Source organism: Schistocerca piceifrons, chromosome 5 (genome assembly GCF_021461385.2).
Source record: "Schistocerca piceifrons isolate TAMUIC-IGC-003096 chromosome 5, iqSchPice1.1, whole genome shotgun sequence".
Taxonomy (NCBI): domain Eukaryota; kingdom Metazoa; phylum Arthropoda; class Insecta; order Orthoptera; family Acrididae; genus Schistocerca; species Schistocerca piceifrons.
Genome location: NC_060142.1, coordinates 228187048 through 228209923, shown reverse-complemented (window position 1 = coordinate 228209923; position 22876 = coordinate 228187048).

The following is a 22876-nucleotide window of genomic DNA, read 5'->3' as shown; positions in this document are numbered from 1 at the left end:
TTTAAGGCTATTGAAATCATCACTAGCATGAAGAAATGTTGTATCATCTGCATACAACAGAGTGGTGGACTCGATAAATGATGGCAGATCATTTATCATTATTAGGAACAAAAGGGGTCCCAGTACAGATCCCTGCGGAACACCTATCTTGACCTGTTCTATACTCGACATTTCTTTCCCTACACAAACAACTTGCTTACGATCCTGAAGATATGATTTTATTAATTTAAGGCTGTTGTGTCTAATGCCATAGAATTACAGTTTTTCTAGGAGTGGCTAATGCTTTACACAGTCAAAAGCTTTGCTTAGATAACAAAATGTGAGTTGTGCATACCCCTTACCTTCAAACACTTGGTGTAAGTATTTGACTACAAAGTCTATAGCATCCACAGTAGACAACTTTTTCCTAAAACCGTATTGGGATTCACTCATTATTCCTAAGTTTTCAAAATAAACAAATAGCTGTTGGTAAATTACATATTCCAGTATTTTAGAAAAAGCTGGGACTATGGAGATTGGTCTGCAACTGGAAGGTGAGTCTACATCTCCCTTTTTATACACTCCTGGAAATGGAAAAAAGAACACATTGACACCGGTGTGTCAGACCCACCATAGTTGCTCCGGACACTGCGAGAGGGCTGTACAAGCAATGGTCACACGCACGGCACAGCGGACACACCAGGAACCGCGGTGTTGGCCGTCGAATGGCGCTAGCTGCGCAGCATTTGTGCACCGCCGCCGTCAGTGTCAGCCAGTTTGCCGTGGCATAAGGAGCTCCATCGCAGTCTTTAACACTGGTAGCATGCTGCGACAGCGTGGACGTGAACCGTATGTGCAGTTGACGGACTTTGAGCATGCGGGAGGCCGGGTGGACGTACCGCCGAATTGCTCAACACGTGGGGCGTGAGGTCTCCACAGTACATCGATGTTGTCGCCAGTGGTCGGCGGAAGGTGCACGTGCCCATCGACCTGGGACCGGACCGCAGCAACGCACGGATGCACGCCAAGACCGTAGGATCCTACGCAGTGCCGTAGGGGACCGCATTGCCACTTCCCAGCAAATTAGGGACACTGTTGCTCCTGGGGTATCGGCGAGGACCATTCGCAACCGTCTCCATGAAGCTGGGCAACGGTCCCGCACACCGTTAGGCCGTCTTCCGCTCACGCCCCAACATCGTGCAGCCCGCCTCCAGTGGTGTCGCGACAGGCGTGAATGGAGGGACGAATGGAGACGTGTCGTCTTCAGCGATGAGAGTCGCTTCTGCCTTGGTGCCAATGATGGTCGTATGTGCGTTTGGCGCCGTGCAGGTGAGCGCCACAATCAGGACTGCATACGACCGAGGCACACAGGGCCAACACCCGGCATCATGGTGTGGGGAGCGATCTCCTACACTGGCCGTACACCACTGGTGATCGTCGAGGGGACACTGAATAGTGCACGGTACATCCAAACCGTCATCGAACCCATCGTTCTACCATTCCTAGACCGGCAAGGGAACTTGCTGTTCCAACAGGACAATGCACGTCCGCATGTATCCCGTGCCACCCAACGTGTTCTAGAAGGTGTAAGTCAACTACCCTGGCCAGCAAGATCTCCGGATCCGTCCCCCATTGAGCATGTTTGGGACTGGATGAAGCGTCGTCTCACGCGGTCTACACGTCCAGCACGAACGCTGGTCCAACTGAGGCGCCAGGTGGAAATGGCATGGCAAGCCGTTCCACAGGACTACATCCAGCATCTCTATGATCGTCTCCATGGGAGAATAGCAGCCTGCATTGCTGCAAAAGGTGGATATACACTGTACTAGTGCCGACATTGTGCATGCTCTGTTGCCTGTGTCTATGTGCCTGTGGTTCTGTCAGTGTGATCATGTGATGTATCTGACCCCAGGAATCTGTCAACAAAGTTTCCCCTTCCTGGGACAATGAATTCACGGTGTTCTTATTTCAATTTCCAGGAGTGTATATTGGAACTACCCTAGCCACTTTGAGTTCTTCGGGAAAATATCCATCATATATACATTTATTTATACAGAATGTTAAGGGGTACACAATATAGTCTATTACTATCTTTAGTTTATTACAGGATATGTCATATATATCTACACAGTCTGAACAAGACTAGGTGAGACCTCGGAGAACATAAACGTTCCTGTGTCTGTTGGTGTTCTGCAAACATTTTTAGAAAGTAACTCTGACGAACTGACATCAGGTTTGATTATAGTATTTCCTACATCTTCAACAGATTTATTAAAGAAATCATTGAATTTTTGGGGACTTATATTAATTTTTTGCTTCTTACATCTTTAGCAACACCATTTATTAACTTCCATGAAGCTTTGCACTTATTTGTGGAATTATCAGTGGTATTGAAATTATGTGCCTTTTTTGGCTTCCACAATGGCTTTTTTATACTCATTCCTGCATTTTATATTAGCTAATCTGGAATGTTCTCTTTTCTGATTGCTACTTATATTGTGCAACACCATAACTTAGTTTTTCATATTTGATAATCGTTAAGTTACCATGGATTTTGTCTGTTTGTAGTCCTGTTTGTAAAACCTTTGTCAGTTAATTTCCATTTCTTTATGGGGACATTGTCATTAAACTGCGTCAGAAATGTTTTAAAAAATCTCTCAAATAATAGTTTCCCTGACAAATCAGCACTAAGACTATAACTTGTGTCACCATGACATTGGTTAAACCAGTCTCTCTCAGCAAGGGACTTACAGAGCTGAACAATTTTGTCATCTGTGACAGGTCTGGTGATTATAACTTTTGGGACAGGTTTAGGAATATTACTCTTATCAATCCAGAACCTACTTATATAGTTAAAAGATACAGAGTCATGATCTAAAAATGGAAACGCTGTAACATCACATGATTCTTCTGTAGTTTTAACGTTGAGAAAAATATTGTCAAGGCATGCTTTATCTCTTGTGGGCCTGTTACTGATTGAGTGTAAATTGCACTGCCTTAGAAGGTTTTTCAACTCAGACACAATACGTTTGTGTGTTGCTATATCAAAATCTGCATTCAGATCTCCACCACTTACTATGTCATAATGTAACCATCTGGTCCCTCTTAGTACATCTAACAGTATGTCCAATTTTTCTAGAAATACATTGATGATACTCTTAGGTGACCCATAAAGGGATACTATTACTAACTTAAAACTGTCCATAACTATACCAGTGGCTTCAAAGTTCTGTTCCTCACACAAATAATCTAGGTCCAACTTAACAATGGAGCAGCTGAATGACTGGTTAATATATATTGCCACACCACCTCTTGTATGCAATTTTCTACAGTAACTATTTGCTACATCATAGTTATCAAGTTTGACAACTGGAAGTACACTCTCAGTAACCCAATGTTCACTCAGACAGAAAATATTAAATTTGTTATCTAGTCCAAAACCGTTTACAATAAATTCTTTATCTATTAGTCCTTGAACATTCAGATAGCAAATTTTAAGATCATAATTTTTGTTTATTTTAGACTGAACGTTGTGGTGAGGTGTTATGAAATTTGTTACACTATTTATCTCGTGGGCTTCTTCATCTTGCTGCCTTCCACTAAAAAATCATTTAGATAGAGAGGAGGTGCTGTTTTCCGTCTACCTGTAACACTTGATGCTGCTTCCCCTGCTGCAGTTCTCTTTTCTCCTTTTAGAGGTACTGTAGTTACTGTTGCTGGTGAAACTTCTGCTGTTACTGTTACTGTTACTTCCTTTTCCACTGCTGCTACTGATAATGCTACTGGTGACTGTGACACTTTACATGTTTGCACAGATGTAATTTTTTCACCATCGAGTGTATCTGCAGATGTTTCTTCCTCGTATGCTGTTGGTGCACTTTTCTTTCCTGTTGTCATCGGCAGAAAATCTGTTGCAGGTAGAGATATTTTTACATAGACATCCACTCCTGCTGTCTTTATCACCTGGAGAATTTCTTTGGCCAGCACTTTCTTGCCTAGGTTGTTTCTGTTCGGTCCATGTCTAGTGAAATGCTCTCTTACTGAACTCGTTGTTTCAATGAAAGTTGTGTGCACAAAACCGCTACAAATCTTCCTAAATTTCCAATTTGTTGCAATGATTTCTCTGTTTACACACAAGTCTTCTATTAAGTCGTGTCTGTAGGAAATGTTTACAACAAATACCTTCACCTGTGAAATTTTTCCTAGCGATTCTTTCAGTGTTCTTACAGCAAGGCTGCTTTCATTTTTATAGACATCATTTCCTCCTCCGATTATGACACAGTTGACGTCACTTTTCACGGCACTTTCACAGTTTTTCAGCACTTCATGTAGAGGAGCACCAGTTTTGATGTGGTCTCAGTTACTTTTGATTGTTCTTATTCCAGTATGTTTGGCTTTTTAGTTTTGTGTTCATGGTCCATCTACTTTGTACCATAGCCATGCACTACCTTACTCCTCTTGACTTTGTATCCAGGCAGGGTGAGGCTGTAAGAGAGTGTTTCACTGCTAGCAACTGCTTAGTGATGAACACATCTTCAATGACAATCTTCTGTATTTTTCCACCTATTTACATCAGTTGCGAGGAAAGATCCAAATAGCACTCACTCATAAATTCAAACATCTCAATTAATACACCCAACCACATCAATTGACTTAAAATCTAAGATTTACAATCTTCATTTATCTAGAGCTTTTATGTTGTAGTATGTCCATTGTCTCTGAGGTACACATGAAACCTTCAAGGAGCATCACCAAGGCATAAATGTCCATGTCCAACAAGTGATAATGTGCTTATCATGCCGTACCTTGTACCTGCTATATTACATCACTGCATATGCACCCTCTGCACAGATCACAGATTAGTGCACAGTGGATTGTTCTCACAACATAAAACATTTGTAAGAGAGACAACCATATTTAGCCAGCATGAGCATCCTCAATGGAACACAGTTCATTTTCATGAACAACACATGTTACACTACATTTAAAATGAAGAGCCAAAGAAACTAGTATAGGCATGCATATTCTAATACAGAAATATGCAAACAGGCAGAATATGTTGCTGCAGTTGGCAACCCCTACATAAGACAACAAGTGTCTGGTGCAGTTTTGTATCAGTTACTGCTGCTACAATAGCAGGTTACAAGATTTAAGTGAATTTGAAACATGGAGTCACAGTCAGCACATGAGTGATGGGACACAGCAACCCCGAGGTAGCAATGAAGTGGGATTTTCCTGTACGATCGTTTCACGAGTGTACTGCGAATATTAGGAATCCAGTAAAACATCAAATCTTAAACATTGCTATGGCCAGGAAAATATCTTGCAAGTACAGGATTGATGATGACTGAAGAGAATCATTCAACATGACAGAAGTGCAACCCTTCTGCAAATTGCTGCAGATTTCAATTCTGGGCCATCAACAAGTGTCAGCATGCGAACCATTCAACAAAACATATGGGCTTTTGGAGCTGTAGGCCCACTCATGTACCCTTAATGACTGCATGACACAAAGCTTTACACCACACCTGGGCCCCGTCAACACTGACATTGGACTGTCGATGACTGGAAACATGACACCTGATCAGATGAGTCTCGTTTAAAATTGTATCGAGCGAATGAACGTGTACAGGTATAGAATCCATGGACTCTCCATGCCAGCAGGAGACTCCAAGCTGGTGAAGGCTCCATAATGCTGTGGACCATGTGCAGTAGGAGTGTTATGGAACACCTGATATGTCTAGATACGACTCTGACAGGTGACACATATGTTAGCATCCTGTCTGATCAGGTGCATCCATTCATGTCCATTGTGCATTCTGACAGACTTGGGTAACTCTAGCAGGACAATGCAGCACCCCACACATCCAGAATTGCTACAGAGTGGCTCCATCAATACTCTTCTGAGTTTAAACACTTCCACTGGTCACCAAACTCCACAGATATGAACATTACTGAGCATATCTGGGATGCCTTGTTATGTGCTGTTCAGAAGAGATCTCCACCCCCAGTACTCTTACGGATTTGTGAACAGACCTGCAGGATTCATGGTGTCAATTCCCTCCAGCATTACTTCAGATATTAGTAGAGTCCATGCCACATCATGCTTGCGGGCGTCCTTCGGTATATAATGCACAGTGACTGTAGTTGTACCTTAGTATGTGTCATGAATTCTATGAATGTACCAAATGTTTTGTAAAGTACAGAATGATAAAGAAAAATTACACTGAAAATATGATAAGGGAACTAAAATTAATGGACCAGTACTACAAATTGAACACTCAGAGAACTACTGACGAACACCCTACTTTGTTTCTAGACAACTTTCAAAGTATACTAAATAGCTACTGCCCAACTATTTAAAAGGAAAATATGAATGACACTAAATGTAGACCACAAAATACTAAAATGTGGTATACTCTGAAATGGAATAAAATAAGAATAGTCCTTCTTATAGCTAAAGGTAGATCTATTAAAAGTGGTAAAGTTAAGAAAATATACACCAAACTAAAAGAAGTCTACAAAACTGAAATTATAATAGCCCAATGTGAGGCAAATGATAGCTAAATTCTGAAATCTAAAAATAGTTGTAAAGGTACACGGAATGTCATTAAAGCGAAATAAATCAATGCAAAAGAGACAATATAATTTCCATAGACTCTAATATATTAAATGAATAAAAAAATTGTAAGTATCTTTTCACAGCCTAAATTACTCTGCACAACATTAGCAAAGCAGTTCACAAGCTTGGAAATTCTAAAACAGAGGACTACTATGGAATTAGTAACTTTGTCAAAAAAAATATCAAATGAAATTAAAATACCACTGCTTTATCTAGCCAGCAGAACTGTGCAAAAGGTATTTTCCCTCAAGATCTTAAAATCATTGTTACCCTCCTTGTGTTTAAGATAGGAGAAAGACAACACCCTAGTAATTATAGATGATCTCAGTTGTTCCAATTGTATCGACAATAATAAAAAATGGTCTATGTAAACAAATATGTAACTATTTTGAAAATAACAGATTACTGAATGCAAATCAGTTTGGCTTTAGATCAAATCTGTCAACAGTAAAAGCAGTAGCAAATTTGTTAGGTGTTGTATATGAGGGCATTGAATAGAAATATGCTACATATGCTATGCTTATAGCCTTGAACAAAGCTTTCAACTCAGTGTCACACAAGACCATATTAGTAAAATTAGCTCACTATGGGACTAGAGATAAATCATTAAATATATTTAGAAAGTTTTTAATTGACAGGGTACAGTTACTATATGCAAATAATCAGGTATCACAGTTGTTGAAAATAAATCGTGGAATATCACAGGGATTGGTTCTTGGACCTTTTCTCTTCACTGAGTGTATAAATGATTTCTCAAATTACATACCATGTGAGAATGTGGTGCATACTGACGACATCACACTGACAACCATGGGTGAAAACTTACAAAATGTTCAAAATTACAGTAGAGAAATAATTGTGATGACTAATCACTGGTGTCTGGCCAGCCAGCTGTCCATTAACAAAACAAAAACAGAACTTCATTTCAGCCTCAGAGGAATGAAATCTGAGAATAATAATGTGAAATTAGTTGGATATGAGACTGATAAAAGACAGGTAGACAGGCAAACACACAAATTACTTAAGCAGAAAACTAAAAAAAAAGTTTTATTTTTGTTATATAAATCCAAAAAAAATGGAGACACTCTTATTGTGCTGTCTTCCACTCACATCTGCAATGTGGAATATTGTAGGTAAATACACCAGAGTCAGCTCATATCTTTCAATGGCAGAATAAAGCCATTAGATATGTGCTAGGTCTGATGATGGCTGTGGCCAGAAGCTTTATATAGCTGCAACTTCACCTGTCTTCTTTACGATAAGTAGCAGTCTCTCATTTCCTACATGGTTGATATTCCTACCTGGAGTTTCCATTGTTTGATTTACATCAAGTAAAATTTAAACAAACTTAGGCTAAGAAATATTGTTCATTTGCACAATAGCCACATGATGGATTTACCATTTCTCACCAACACAATAGCCATAAACACACAATCCTTAATCTACAAGAAATTGCCAAAAACATTTCACTTGACTCCCTTACATAAGCACAAGAAAGTTTTATATACTTTGATAAAAAAGCAAGAATTTTACACAGTTGATGAGTTGATGTAGAGTGATTTCCAAGAATTGTGCTTTGGGTAGCTGCATGGGTCAGTAAGACATCCTGGAATAATCATGCAATTAGAATTACATACTTATATACATGTGAGGGAATATGGTATAGTTGTAGGTAAACAACTAGAATTCTCTCATATACAGATTTATTCACACTTAGCGTCTACACAGATACAAGTCCGGAGGCTAACTGCCGTTAGCGTCCAACATGCTCTCCAAAGCCCTCTCCTCGAAGATAGCACACTTACGCACAGAACAAATATCAATTTTTATGGCGCTCTACGCCACATAGCCCCCCCCCCCCCCCCCCCCCCCGCGCAGTATGGAGTATGTCCCTGTGAATGGGGGGGGGGGGGGGTGAGAAGTTAGGAAGGTAACGCACAGTTCTTCTGCGTCAGGCGGAAGCGGTCGACCTGGAGTGAAGGTGTAGCACTTCGTCAGCCGGCAGGCAGAGAATATCACCTTGCCAGAAGGCCTAACAAAGGCACGCAAATTGCCACACGCAGCACTTCTGCTCAATTTAAAGCGGCGCACCACACAAGATTCTGCACTTCCTCCCTCAATATTGTCACATGCGAGTACCACACACACTGTATCACCATCTACGACAACAGATAATTTATGTATGTCATCAGGGTGCACATGTGTTGTGAATTCTTGGATGGCACCTGTACAAGCAATGGTAGGGAGACAGGGAGGTGTGGGAAAGCCATGGCAGGGGGAAGCATCTGCTAAGAGGGGGGTGGCAGGTGCACTAGACTGTGCAGGAGACAACCTTGGGTGATCAGCTGACAGACGAGGGAGCGTGACCGAAGGCAACGAGGAGCCAGCGTGGATTGAACCGCATGACAAAGAGCTGTCACACGAAGATGGTAACACAATGGTAGAATCCGAGTGGTTGGCAGTTCAACTGCGAGGGCTGTGAGGAGTGAAGCCCCGAAAAGATTGGCCACTCGAATTAGATGAACGCGGAAAAGGAGCAGTGCTCGGCAGAGAAACATGCTGTGGAAAATCAATACCCAAATGCATGGTGTGGGAAGATGGATGGCCGCTCGAAGCAGGAGTGGGAGAAATAGGGGCAGAATCAGGGAGGTTCACCTGAGGCTCAATGAAAGCTGGTTTCACTCGGTTGAGTGAGACCGTGGTTACAGAGTCTTTTATGAGGAGATCCATGTTATTCTCAAAGCGTTTGACGACCTTGTAAGGACCTGTGTAGGCGACTGAACCGGGGCTTTGACTGAGTTGTTTCTGAGAAACACGTACTCACAAGAATCTAGCGTGCGCGGTACGTACGCGCGCGGAGGTGTATGAGCAGCCGGAGGTGGCGGCTGAATTTTGCTGCAGTGCAAGCGCACCCGCTCGAGAAGTGAAGGCAGTTCAGAGGGCCGTGGAAGTGGGGTCGGAGTGACTAATTCTCCAGGCAAAACCAGAGGTTGGCCATACACAAACTCGTCTACGGACCCCTTGAGGTCTTCCTTGAAAGTCGCACAAAGGCCAAGAAGCATGAAGGGCAGTGCCTCTGTCCAAAGTGAGTCATGGCAATGCAGGGCAGACTTCAGGGTGCGATGCCATCGCTCGACAAGCCCATTGCTTTGGGGGTCGTATGCAGAAGTATGAATTTTGACAATACCGCACATTTTACATAAGTCAGAGAAAACTGAAGACTCGAATTGTCGCCCCTGGTCAGTGGTGAGGTAAACAGGTGAGCCAAATCTAGAGATCCATGAATCTAAGAATGCTTGACTTACTGTCTCAGAGGTAATGTTCAGAATAGGCACATCCTCAGCCCACCGAGTCATCCTGTCAATAGCTGTAAACAAGTAACAGAAACCCTCGGAGGGGGGCAAAGGGCCTACGAGGTCGACATGAACATGGTGAAACCGGCCTGGCGGTTGGGCATAACAGCCAAGGGGTGGAGAAGTGTGCCTGGAAACTTTGTTCTGTTGACACAGCATGCATGCCCTTGCCCAAGACTGACAATCACGGCGCATGTCTCTCCAGACAAACCGTTCAGTTACCAGATGGGTGGAAGCTTTGACACCGGGGTGTGCTAGTGAATGTAGTTTGTCAAAGACCTGGCGTTGGAGGAGCTTAGGAATGAATGGCTGCAACATACCAATCGATTCATCACACCACACTAAGTCAGATATGCCAGGGAAAGTAGAGCATACCGGTTGGAGAGAAATCAACTGCATGGTATCGGGGTCTGCCGATTGCAACCAAGGTAGGTCAGTTAAGTCAATTAAGGTTGTGACAGCACCAACACGCGAGAGAAAATCAGCGACCACATTTTCCGCTCCTCGGATGTAGCGAATGTCATTAGTAAATTGCAAGATGTAATCGATGTGACGAAAGCGTCGTGGGGGCGGATCAGCCGCAGGATTTTTTATGGCAGGAACCAACGGCTTGTGGTCAGTGAGCACATAGAAATCTCGTCCCTCAACATCAGTTCTGAAGTGTCTTATGGCCTCGTAAACTGCAAGTAATTCTCTGTCGAATGCTGAGTATTTCTTCTGTGCGTTGTTTAGCTTTTTTGAGAAAAACTGCAGGGGGGTCGTAACATCGTTGTATGTCTGACTCAGTACTGCGCCAATAGCATTGTCACTAGCGTCAGTAGTGATAAACATTGTGGTGTCCGCCCTTGGGTGAGCAATAGTGACAGCGGAGGCCAACAGCTGTTTGAGTTCATTGAATGCCTTGTCCATGTCTGGTGTCCATGGTACAGAAGTTTGTGGGCCAGCGAGAGCATCTGTGAGAGGAGCCTGCACCGCAGAAGCGGCTGGCAAATGTTTCCGGTAATAATTAACTGTTCCGATGAACCTGCGTAATTCCCTGTAGGTCTGAGGGTGTAGCATCTCGAGAACAGGCTTGATCTTGTCCTGTGGTGGTGTCAGACCGTCCGATGACACAACATAACTTAGGAATGTGACGGATGACTGGTGCAATTGAGTCTTTTTATTGTTCAGTTCAATACCAGCAGCTGCTAAAATATCTGTCACGACTTGAACACGCTCCTCACTCTGTTCTAAAGTAGAAGCAAAAACCAATATGTCGTCCATATTTACGAAACAAAAGTCTAGATGGGATAAAGTTTGACTGATGAAACGCTGCCACGTCTGGGGGGCATTTTTCAACCCAAACGGCATAAATTTGTATTGGAACAGCCCGAAGGGAGTGGTTATGGCAGTCTTTTCAATGTCCTCCGGAGCCATAGGAATCTGATGAAATGCGTGCTTACAGTCCAAAACAGAGAAGTACTTTGCACCTGTGAGCGCATGATTGAAGTCTGCGATGTGTGGGACTGGATATTTATCAATGATGGTGCGGGCATTTAAACGCCTATAGTCTCCGACCATACGCCAAGTAGCGTCTTTCTTTTGGTCAAACAGGATAGGACTAGCCCAGCAACCGGAAGAAGGTTCAATTATTCCCTTTTGTAACAGATTGTCCAATTGTTCCTTTGCAATTTTCATAAATTCCGGCTTGAGGCAGCGTGGACATTGCGATATGGGCGGCCCATCGGTTAGACGTAAGCAATGAACTGTGCCGTTGGTGACTACTGCAATACGTGGCGCAGCACGATAGTCAGATGTCCGTGAAGCGGAGCAGGCAGTGACGGATGGGCCAAGCTGTGGCGCTGAGGGCACGGAAGTACAGGTGTGCCACCCGCTCGTAGGCTGCGTAAAGGCCGCACACGTGTTAACATGGGCGAGTTTGGTACACTGGTTCTTGGTAGCAGGCCGTGCCACTATGAAAGCTGTAGGCACGAGTGGGCGTGGCCGGACAGCAGATGGCCGTAGTTCATTGCCACGAGCTTGGCAAGTTAATTGTCCATTCGGAACGCAAGGAGCATGAGCGCTCGGGCATACCCTATCATTACAAAAGGGGGTGCTGACACAGTTTACAGAGTTCACAACATCGTCGTTAATGTGCGCAGGCACGGGAACACCAGATTGGCACGGACTGACCTTGTCTGTAGCCGACGAGTCGTCTGCTTGTAGTGCCGCGAGGCGTTGTTGTGTGGAGGCCAACTCGTGGTGTATGTCGCGGAGATGCAGCAGCATTTCCACATGTTCCATCCGCAACTTAGAAGACTTGGCGCACTCCACTAGCCACTTGTTTGTCCAAGATTGCAGCTCCAAGGATAGGTTTACACACGTCTTAGCACAGCACACATGTTTGGTGTTAGCCAAACTGTCACTCGGCGAAGCGAAAGGAATATGTTTGTTAAGGGAGGGGTAAAACACAGTATTTTGCACAAAATCTAGTGACAACTGATAGTGCTTGAGGAAATCAATTCCGAGAATAGGTTCTTCAATTGTTGACACTAGAAACGTCCACTCCAGCTTGCACTCGGGCGAAAGTTTCACTGTATACAAAGTGGAACCCGAACACTGTAGGGTAGACAAGTTCACTGCACGAAGTACTGTTTTGTGTGGTTGCACTTTATTGGTTGCTAGGCGAACCAGCAGCAAAGAGACGTCTGCACCAGTGTCTACCAGAAAACATACACCTGATCATAAATCGTGAACATAGACTCGACCACACTTACTGTTATTGTCCGAAACGGAGTGCAACGTGGGATGGTGCCTGTTGTTTACATCACAGGAGGTGGCACTGTAGCCTACCTGCGGTTGGAGTTTGGGTAAGAACACGGTGACTGACATTTGCGAGCTTGCTCCCCGAATCTCGCGTGGAAGAAACAATAAGGTTGGGCGGGCCTGTGCTCCTGTGGGTAGTTGCTAGGTGACGGAGTATGTGCCCCAGAGTCTTCCACAGAGGCCGATGCACTGTCGTTGCGAGGAGTTGAAGGTGCAGGCAGGGCGGCTAGTTTAAAAAACTTGTTATCAGCAGCACCAGACAAGGGCGTGGCGTCAGAAAGCGTCTTAGTGCGGTCACGTCCAGAATGCAGTGCACGGAGCTCACGTTGCCTGGTGGAGTATGCTCTGTCGGCGGCGCGTAAACGTTCATTTACCGGCCTATCTTCATACGCAGAGATTGCAGTCTGGACAGGCAAAGGCAGCTTTTCAGTCCAGATTTCTGCGAGCGTGTCATCAGGCAAAACTTGCTCATTGACGAGAAGACGGATGCACTGCCACAGCTGGGACGGAGACCTGTCGCCGAGACGCTCTTCGTAGATGAGCTGTCGCACATTTTCTCTCCTGGTTTTAGAGACGCGCTCCAGTATCATTTGTTTTGCCACAGCATACTTCCCTGCTAGGGGGGGTGCTTTGACCAGATCATAAATTAAATCGACGCGGTCGTGAAGATGGTTCATGAGGCAGGCAAAGCGTGCTTCGTCGTCCAAAGCACAGACATTGAATGTTTGCTCAACCAGATTAAACCAGAACTCCGGGTGAGCGGGTTTGAAGTCTGGTAATTTCGGCAGATTCGGCTCTGCAGTCACTGCGGAGGTGCGCCTATTACTTTGGACGGAAGTAGAGCATGCAGAAGATTGCGAGTCCAAACTATTGGCGTCCCATAATGCGGGAATCGCGAAATTCACTTGATGCCGGTGGGGCGGCTGAGAAGCGGCGGACGCTCGAACAGTGTGAGGATCATAGTCGAAATGTGCATTCTCGTTGACGTGGTAGCTTGGAGAGAAGCCACAAGTGCTTAAGTACGCTGGTGAATGTCCGTTATGCACACAGTATTCACTCGACCTTGGGTGGTGGGGCTGGTTGTAGATGTCGGAGTAATTACTGTCCAGCACAGAATTGTTGACTTGATTAGAAGCAACACAAGGATCCCTAACAGGTCCACTAGGATGCACACTCGGTGTGATATTTGCTGTTTGGCGAGCATTGAACACCTGTTGACTAGCTGGCGCGGAAGGATACACACGTGGCGGGAACTGATTCGAGTTTGAATTTACTACTGGATTTTCCAAAGTAGCAAAACCTCGCTCAACGCCACGAACTGTATTGAATTGTGTGTTTGAGACAGAAGTAGAAATTTTCTGACCAACACTCTGGGGAGAACACGTGGGAAGGTCCAGGCTAACAAAGCCAGAGTCCACGACCGTTGGCGGTTGGAAGAAACTGGCGGCACTCGATGAATTCCACTGCCTGTTCTGGCTGAAGGATTCCGAAGATTCTTGCAGCATGTCCACTATGACGGCAGGAGTGCTGGAGAGATGTTTCTGGAATCCGGGCGGCGGTGAATGCTGAAAGGCCATTGTCTGGAGCTGAACAAAGCCCTCGCGATCGTGGAGAAACCCGACACGGTAGGCGCATAAATAATCTTCAGGCGGTAACTTGGACGCGTATTACACAAAAACGGGGTCACCAGTGAGGGTATTTGGTATAGTTGTAGGTAAACAACTAGAATTCTCTCATATACAGATTTATTCACACTTAGCGTCTACACAGATACAAGTCCGGAGGCTAACTGCCGTTAACGTCCAACATGCTCTCCAAAGCCCTCTCCTCGAAGATAGCACACTTACGCACAGAACAAATATCGATTTTTATGGCACTCTGCACCACATATGTAAACAAATATATCAGTATATTGCTTCAAGTAGCCAAAAGTAATCATAAACTCTAAATGTAAGTATTCAATATGTTGAAGTATGTAACTGATATACAATTGTAATTTAGCATTTATATACATTTGTATATAAAGGAGAAGGTACCTGGATTCGGTTAAGAATGATTTTGAAGAAGCACCAATGTTAGCACTGAATAGGGGATCATGGAGGAACGGTATAAGGGGGGCTATGCTCCAGACTGAGCGCTGAAAGGCATAATCAGTCTTAAATGATGATGATGATGATACATTTGTATAAACAAGCATCTCTAGTAACTATATAATGTTAATAAGTGTATGAGCAACTGACATTGTAGTCTTAGTATGTAACTGATATACAATTGTAATTTAGCATTTATATACATTTGTATAAACAAGCATCTCTAGTAACTATATAATGTTAATAAGTGTATGAGCAACTAACATTGTAGTCTTACTAACATGTACTTTTATTTACTCATGTAGATGATGTATTAACTGTGCTTTACATGTTGCAAGGCCAATTGTACCAAAATATGCTGAACAGTTGATAAAAACATTCTAAATTTCACCTTCATACATCTATATATTCCTCAAAAAAAGGGAGCTTTACGGGTAGGCCAACAGAAGACAGCCAGGTAACAAATGGCATTTTTTTCATGTGATATAATTACAAACTAACAATTTTTCAGCATTTTTTCCTTTGGTTGTAGCATGAAGCCTTGCTTTTGGGCAAATTTCATGATTCTAGGTCAACTGAATGTGCTCTGTATGTTTTGACATTTAGATCTTGATATTTTGCCTGCATTGACTCAGAAGCTAATGTTTATTGTACTGCCAAGGGACTATAGACCTTAGTATGTGACAAAAATTTCAACTTGATATGTCTACTCATTTCTGAGGAAAAGGGGTCTTAACAGCTGGATGGACAGACAGGCAGTCTGATAATAAGTGACATTTGTATGTGTGTTTGTGCTATAATTACAATTTAAGAAATCTGGAATTTTTTTCTTTAGTTGTAGTGTGAAAGTTTGCTTCCTACCAAATTTCATGGTTGTAGGTTGAGGTGTTCCTGCCTTGCTGTGGATAGTAACTGTCAAATAAAAGCAAATCAAAGTAAAAGTTTCTACGAATGTTAATCTTGAAGTTGGGCGGTTGTAACTCAGATTGTTCAAAAATATGTTCTAACTCCTTTTTGGTGTTTCTGCTGCAGTTGATTCTTCCAGGAAATTTCTTAAGTGGGCCATAGAACACCATGATTTTCTAATAGCATGAAAAGTCAAAGAAAATTTCAGATGTACAACATTGTTTCATACAGTAATTTCATTAATTACAATTGCAGATGTTGTTCAAAATAACGGAAAATGTTATCATTTGGAGATTACAATTAAAATATATGAAATAGGACACAAAGTCAAATACACATTTGTTGTTTTTATGGAAAAATAAGTGAAATGAGTCAAACAAACAACACTGATTACATTCTTGTTAATTGCACTGAAAATACATTATCCTAAGCATTCCTACTATGTTTCCTTCTTTAAGTATGAATACATTATTTTTTGTGTAGGCAGAATTTCAATATGTAATCTACTAGCCTGTAAACACTTTGTTTACAGTGTCAGTTAGCTTTGTGTTGTGAATTACAGTAACTGTGAAGTAACTACAAGCTGTTATGTTAAACAATAGTATAGCAAGTTCACAGTATGACAAACAGAATTGTTATAGGTTTCTAACATTATAAAACACAGCATATTTGCTGCTCCTTTTGATATCCAGTTGTCTGTAAATGAAAAGTCCTAATTGCAACCAAACGTATTGACAATGCATGTTCCTACCAGTTGTTGAAAATCACATTACAGAGCTCAAAAGGTGAAATTACGTACAAAGATTCTAGCTGATGACTTAACAATTAATGAAGAAATCCAAATAACTTCAAAATCATATGAAAAATATTGTACAACCACAGATTGGACAAAACTTATGCAGGCAATCAACAAAAGAGCTAACAAAGTACAATAACTTATGACATATGACAATAATTGAGATATAAACAAAACATCATTTAGAAGTGATCAGTTTTGAGAAACAGTACTACCACGTATAGAAAAAAAACTTTCTCCACTTCCTCTTATATAATATAGAATCAATATTTTCTTTAACATGACCTATTTTCAATTGTAATGTAATAAGGCAGACAAACCTAATGTATCTCCTAACTTTCATTTTGAGGTAGGTAAGCACAACTCTTACCTCAGTCTCTTACTTCATACATAGCATATAGTGATGGTGCCACAGACCCCCCAACCCTCCCACCCCCCACCCTCCCACCCCCAAACAAGTTATCATGGTCAGTTATATCATTTATCGCTGTTTACTCTAATCTCAGACAATAAGCCATAAGTATCTTCCCATTTGCTACAAGCACATACAATAAGCTATCAATATTTTACCAGTGTAGAGTATTTAAATCTAAATACATCTTTTCTTCCAGTACAGAACATATCAGTATAAACAGTCTTCTTCCTATGACAGGACATTTCAAGTAAAATACCACTTTTCTCTTTACAAAATTATTTAATTGGACAGATAAGAAATCTGCTCACCAAGTGGCTGCAGAACACACACATAAAATATTGCTGTAATTGGCAGTGGCTCTTTCTACAGGCAGAAGGGTTAAAGGGTAAGGACTGGAGAGTTCTAGGAAAATGGGTAGATTTTGGGAAAGTCACCCCAAACCACCAGTTAGGGGAGACTTACCGTACAGGATGAGAAGGAAAGACATTGTTGGGGACCGCATTGCATGAGATTTGAAAACCTGATAGCTTAAAGGTGGAAGAAAGGGTAATATGCAGACAGAGATTACTGCTTGCACCATGCATGAGTTAATAAGAGTGAAAAGCTAATAGATTCTATTTAACAGAGGTGGGGGGGGGGGGCAGTGAAAAATAGACAGGAAAGACAATGAAAGATGTAGAAAACTAAAACAGAGTGAATCAAAGAGTAGTTACAGTGAAGAAATGCTCAGACAAAAGAAATTAACGTAAATTAGGGCCAGGGGGTGGCAAGAACCAAGGCCATGGTGTAGTGTTAGTTCCCACCTGGCACATGTCCTATACCAGCTATTATGTAAACACTGTTCAGCCTTCTACAGTGGCATGACTACCACCAAATTATCAATTAGGATGAATGGGCGTAGGCAGAGGGTGTATACTGGCAAATCACAATATCCTGTTGCAGAGCATGCTCTACAACATGACATTCATGACCTCGGCATCTGTTTCACCACACGCACCATCTGGATTCTTCCCCCAGACACAAGTTTCTTCTAAATCCATAGGTGGGAACTAACATTACAACATGTCCTTGGTTCTCACCACCCACCTTAATTTACATTAATTTCTTCTGTCTCAGCATGTCTTCACTGTAACTACTCTTTGCTTCACTCTGTTTTAGTTTTCTATATCTTCCATTGTCTTTCCCATCTATTTATCACTACCCTCTCCCACCTCTGTTACGTAGAATGCACTTAAGCTTTTCACTCTTATTAACTCATGCATGACGTAAGACAGTAATCTCTGTCTGCATATTACCCTGTCTTCCATCTTTAACCTCTCTGGTTTTCAAATCTCATCCGATGCAGTCCCCAACAATCAGTCTTTCCTTCTCATACCATACAGTAAGTCTCCTCTGATGTGCAGTTCTGTGCAACTTTCTCAAAATCTACCCCTTCTCCTAGACCTCTCCAGTCCTTTTCCTTCACCCTTCTTCCTTCCCCTTCAAACCTTCTGTCTGAAGAAGGAGCCACTAGCTCTGAAAGTTTGTCAATTACAGCAGTCTTTTTGTGTGTCTTCTGCTGCCACTAGGTGAGCAGATGTTTTATCCATCCTATTGAATAATTTTGTCAATAGTTGATTGTCTTCATTGTTATAATTCTCCCTTTGCAATGTATAACAAATCATCAGTAGTGCATTTTTCCTTCTAGAATGCTCTCAGTGTATCATATTTCAGTCATACAGTGTGTGTAAGTAAACACGTATCAGATGAAGGTTCCCTGAGTTTATACAATCACTTAAGAAGTCAAATATCAATTTTGTATACAAAGTAAGTAATGTAAATCAGTATTATTGATACCAGGTCTGCTAGTTGTTATTTCCAATATAAATGATACCATAACTCTTAATTCAACAAATCACATTTCTAAACATAAGTAAAACTTCTGTGTATAGACATAGTGGTGTTGATGCATACCACATGTCAAGCAACAAAAAATATTCATTTCATAAATCTCAAATTCAAGCACAAACATGTAGACATAACTAACTAATACCTCTATATAATAGAAGGAAACATTCCACGTGGGATAAAAAAAAATATCTAAAAACAAAGATGATGTGACTTACCAAACAAAAGCGCTGGCACACCGATAGACACACAAACAAACACAAACATACACACAAAATTCTAGCTTTCGCAACCAACGGTTGCCTTGTCAGGAAAGAGGGAAGGAGAGGGAAAGACGAAAGGATTTAGGTTTTAAGGGAGAGGGTAAGGAGTCATTCCAATCCTGGGAGCGGAAAGACTTACCTTAGGGGAAAAAAAGGACGGGTATACACTCGCACACACACACATATCCATCCACACATATACAGACACAAGCAGACACACACACATATATATATATATATATATATATATATATATATATATATATAAAATGGAAGGAAACATTCCACGTGGGAAAAATTATATATAAAAACAAAGATGAGGTGACTTACCGAACAAAAGCGCTGGCAGGTCGATAGACACACAAACAAACACAAACACACACACAAAATTCAAGCTTTCGCAACAAACTGTTGCCTCATCAGGAAAGAGGGAAGGAGAGGGGAAGACGAAAGGAAGTGGGTTTTAAGGGAGAGGGTAAGGAGTCATTCCAATCCCGGGAGCGGAAAGACTTACCTTAGGGGGAAAAAAGGACAGGTATACACTCGCACACACACACATATCCATCCACACATACAGACAGTCTGTTGGAACTTCCCAAGTCTGTTGGAGTGCACAGTGGACATGAATGGATGCTTACATATGTGTCACCTGTCAGTCACATCTAGATATATCAAGAGTACCATCTCATTCCAACTGCACATGCCACACACCATTACAGAGCCTCCACCAGCTTGAACAGTCCTCTGCTGCCACGCAGGGTCCATGGATTCATGAAGTTGTCTCCATACCTGTACACGTCCACCCACTCAATACAACTTGAAACAATTGACCAGCCAATATGTTTCCAGTTATCAACAGTCCAATGTTAGAGTTGATGGGCCCAGATGAGGCATAAAACTTTGTGTTGTGCATTCATCAAGGGAATATGATGATGTTTCATTGAATGGTTTCCACACTGACACTTGTTGATGGCCGAGCACTGAAATCTGCAGTAATTTGTGGTAGGGTTGCACTTCTGTCATGTTGAAAGATTCCCTTCAGTAGTCATTGGTCCCATTCTTGCAGGATCTTTTTCCAGCCACAACTGATATTCACGGTACACTCGTGAAATTGTCATACAGAAGAATCCCCACTTCGTCACTACCTCAGAGATGCTGTGTCTCATCACTCATGCGCCACTATAACACCATGTTCAAAGTCACTAAATTTTGATAAGCTGTCATTGAAGCAGCAGTAGCCGATCTAATCATTGTGCCAGACACTTGCTGTCTTATATACACATAGCTGACTGGAGCGCCGTATTCTGCCTGTTTACATATCTCTGTATTTGAATACACATGCCTATACCATTGGCGCTTCAGTATATAATGAATGCTACAGTAACTATGTACCCACACTGCACCCAGGCTAACATGAAATTCAACACTTAATGTTCTATGCTCACTCTTAAGTGCATATTACAGGTAGACAAGGCAGAATGATACTGTTGGCTGAAGCATCAAATGGTGCCCTGTCCCTTTCTATTGGACATAGCCTCAATACATAGTTCCTTAGGTGACCACTTCTATAACATCATATGACTTTAAAGCCACTAAGATATAAGAGAGAGTGGCTTTATATGCAAAAATGAAATTAATATTGCACTTAACAGCTCTTTGAATGATGTGCCACAGTAGTCGATCAGAAGACACATGTTTGTTACTTGCAGTTTACAGGCCACCTGCAGAAAAATCACAAAATTCATAAAGCAACTAGGGAAAGTTTTAATAGCAATATGCAGACGTAACTTGTGAATCACTGTGTGTTGTAAAGGGACACCCTCCTCTAGCATTACTTTTTTCAACAGAAGTAGTTGATACCAAAGTAATTACAACGTTTTAAACACACGATGTGGTATATTTCAGGCTATAATCCATAAAAAGGAATTACTTTATTTTTGTTGTTACAACTGATATGTACTAACTCTGTATGTAACTTAAAATTTCTTTTTTTCTTTTCTTTTTTTAGAAATATTTGAAATTATTATTAATACACAATCTGATGATATTTATTATGTTTACTTCTGGATTCATTTATAAAATAATAATATAAATTGGTGGAGATTCATTTGTCAAGAAAATTTATAAACTCTTTGGAATATTGTTAGTACCACAGAATGGATGAGTAGAGTGGGCATGCCTCTGATGTGATCAGACGTATTTTAATTTTGACATTACCAATGTAATTTTCAGTTTTGTTGATGTAGAAATTGTAAAGACAGTGTGATATAGAAGAAACAGAAATCGCTGCTCAGGCAGTACTTCAGCATTATTCATGTCAGTTGGAACCATGGGAACCTATAGTGTCAAAAATTTCAGCTTCAACAATCACCCCTAGACGTAAAGAACTGGAGCAGACTTTGAGAAAAGAAGATAAGTGAAAAGTTTATAGTAAATCTTACTCCTCCCAAAGCTTATTAAAAGAGTTAATTATGAAGTCAGTGATAATCAAAAAATGATGTGATGGAGGAGTACATTACAGTGTGGAGACATTAATATTGATATTCTGTCAGACAGTATGGAACACTGTCACCTAGAGGTGTTGAGTTATTTGTCTCAATGACATTCTGCAGGAAAATATAGGGTTGTGCACAAAATGTGTTAACATTTTGTTTTTGAATATAAGCTTTATTGTCAATACAATCTGAAAGGAACATATGCTACAATGAAGAGCCATCCATGAAGATTTGTTCTAACTCAGCACATGTACAATATGTCCACCATTTTGTTTCCTAACTTCCTTCAAATGAACACTGAAATTAGTGATTACCCTACGGCACATGTCTTCCGTAATTTCACTACAAGCTTGAAGAATAAGTCTTCTCAGCTCCATTAAATCATGTGGACGTTTCGGGAAATTTTTTTCCTTCAGGTACCCCCAAAGAAAAAAGTCATGCGGATTGAGGTCTGGACTATTGGAGAGGGGGGGGGGGGGGTAATTTTGTCCTTTATTGAAGTGACCTGGAAACCTGAGTGAAGTGATCCGCATGTCAAAATGCTCGTGTAGAAACTCCAACACAGTGTTTGCAGTACGTGGCCTTGCTCCATCTTGCATGAACCACTGTGTGTTGAAGGGCAAGGCAGTAGCAAGAAGCTGTGGAATGAAGCTATTGTGAAGCATGCTCAAATAACGCTCACTGTTCACAGTTTATTCAAAGAAAAAGGGTCCAATAAGTCCGTGACTGGAAATTGCTGCCCATGCTGTAATCCTCGGAGCATAATGTTGTCATTGGTGAAGCACTTGTGGGTTTTCAGTGGCCCAAAAGCGTACATTTTGTTTGTTAATCACACAGTCTAAATGAAAATGCGCCTCATCTGAAAACCAAATGTTACTGAGAGTTTCTTCCCTATCCTCCGCCCATTGAGCAAACAGTAGTCTCTGCTGCTTGTGTTCTTCAGTGAGCTTCTGTGAACAGGTCATTTGTATGGGTACATATGGAGATCACTTTTAAGAATGCATTGAACGGAGTGTCTGGATATTCCCAGTTGCACTGCTGCCTTTCTACATGATTTTCTGGGACTTCTCTGTACAGCAACTCGTACCACTTCAATATTCTCCGGCGAACAAACAGGCTTAGGCCGAGGTTGCTTCGCTTCCAATACTGTTCCTTCCTGTACAAATTTATCATACAACCTGTGAATGGTCTTCTTGCAAGGGACCCATCGTGTGTTAAACTGTTGTCAAAAATGCCTCTGAGTCACAAAAAGGCTTTTTATTTCA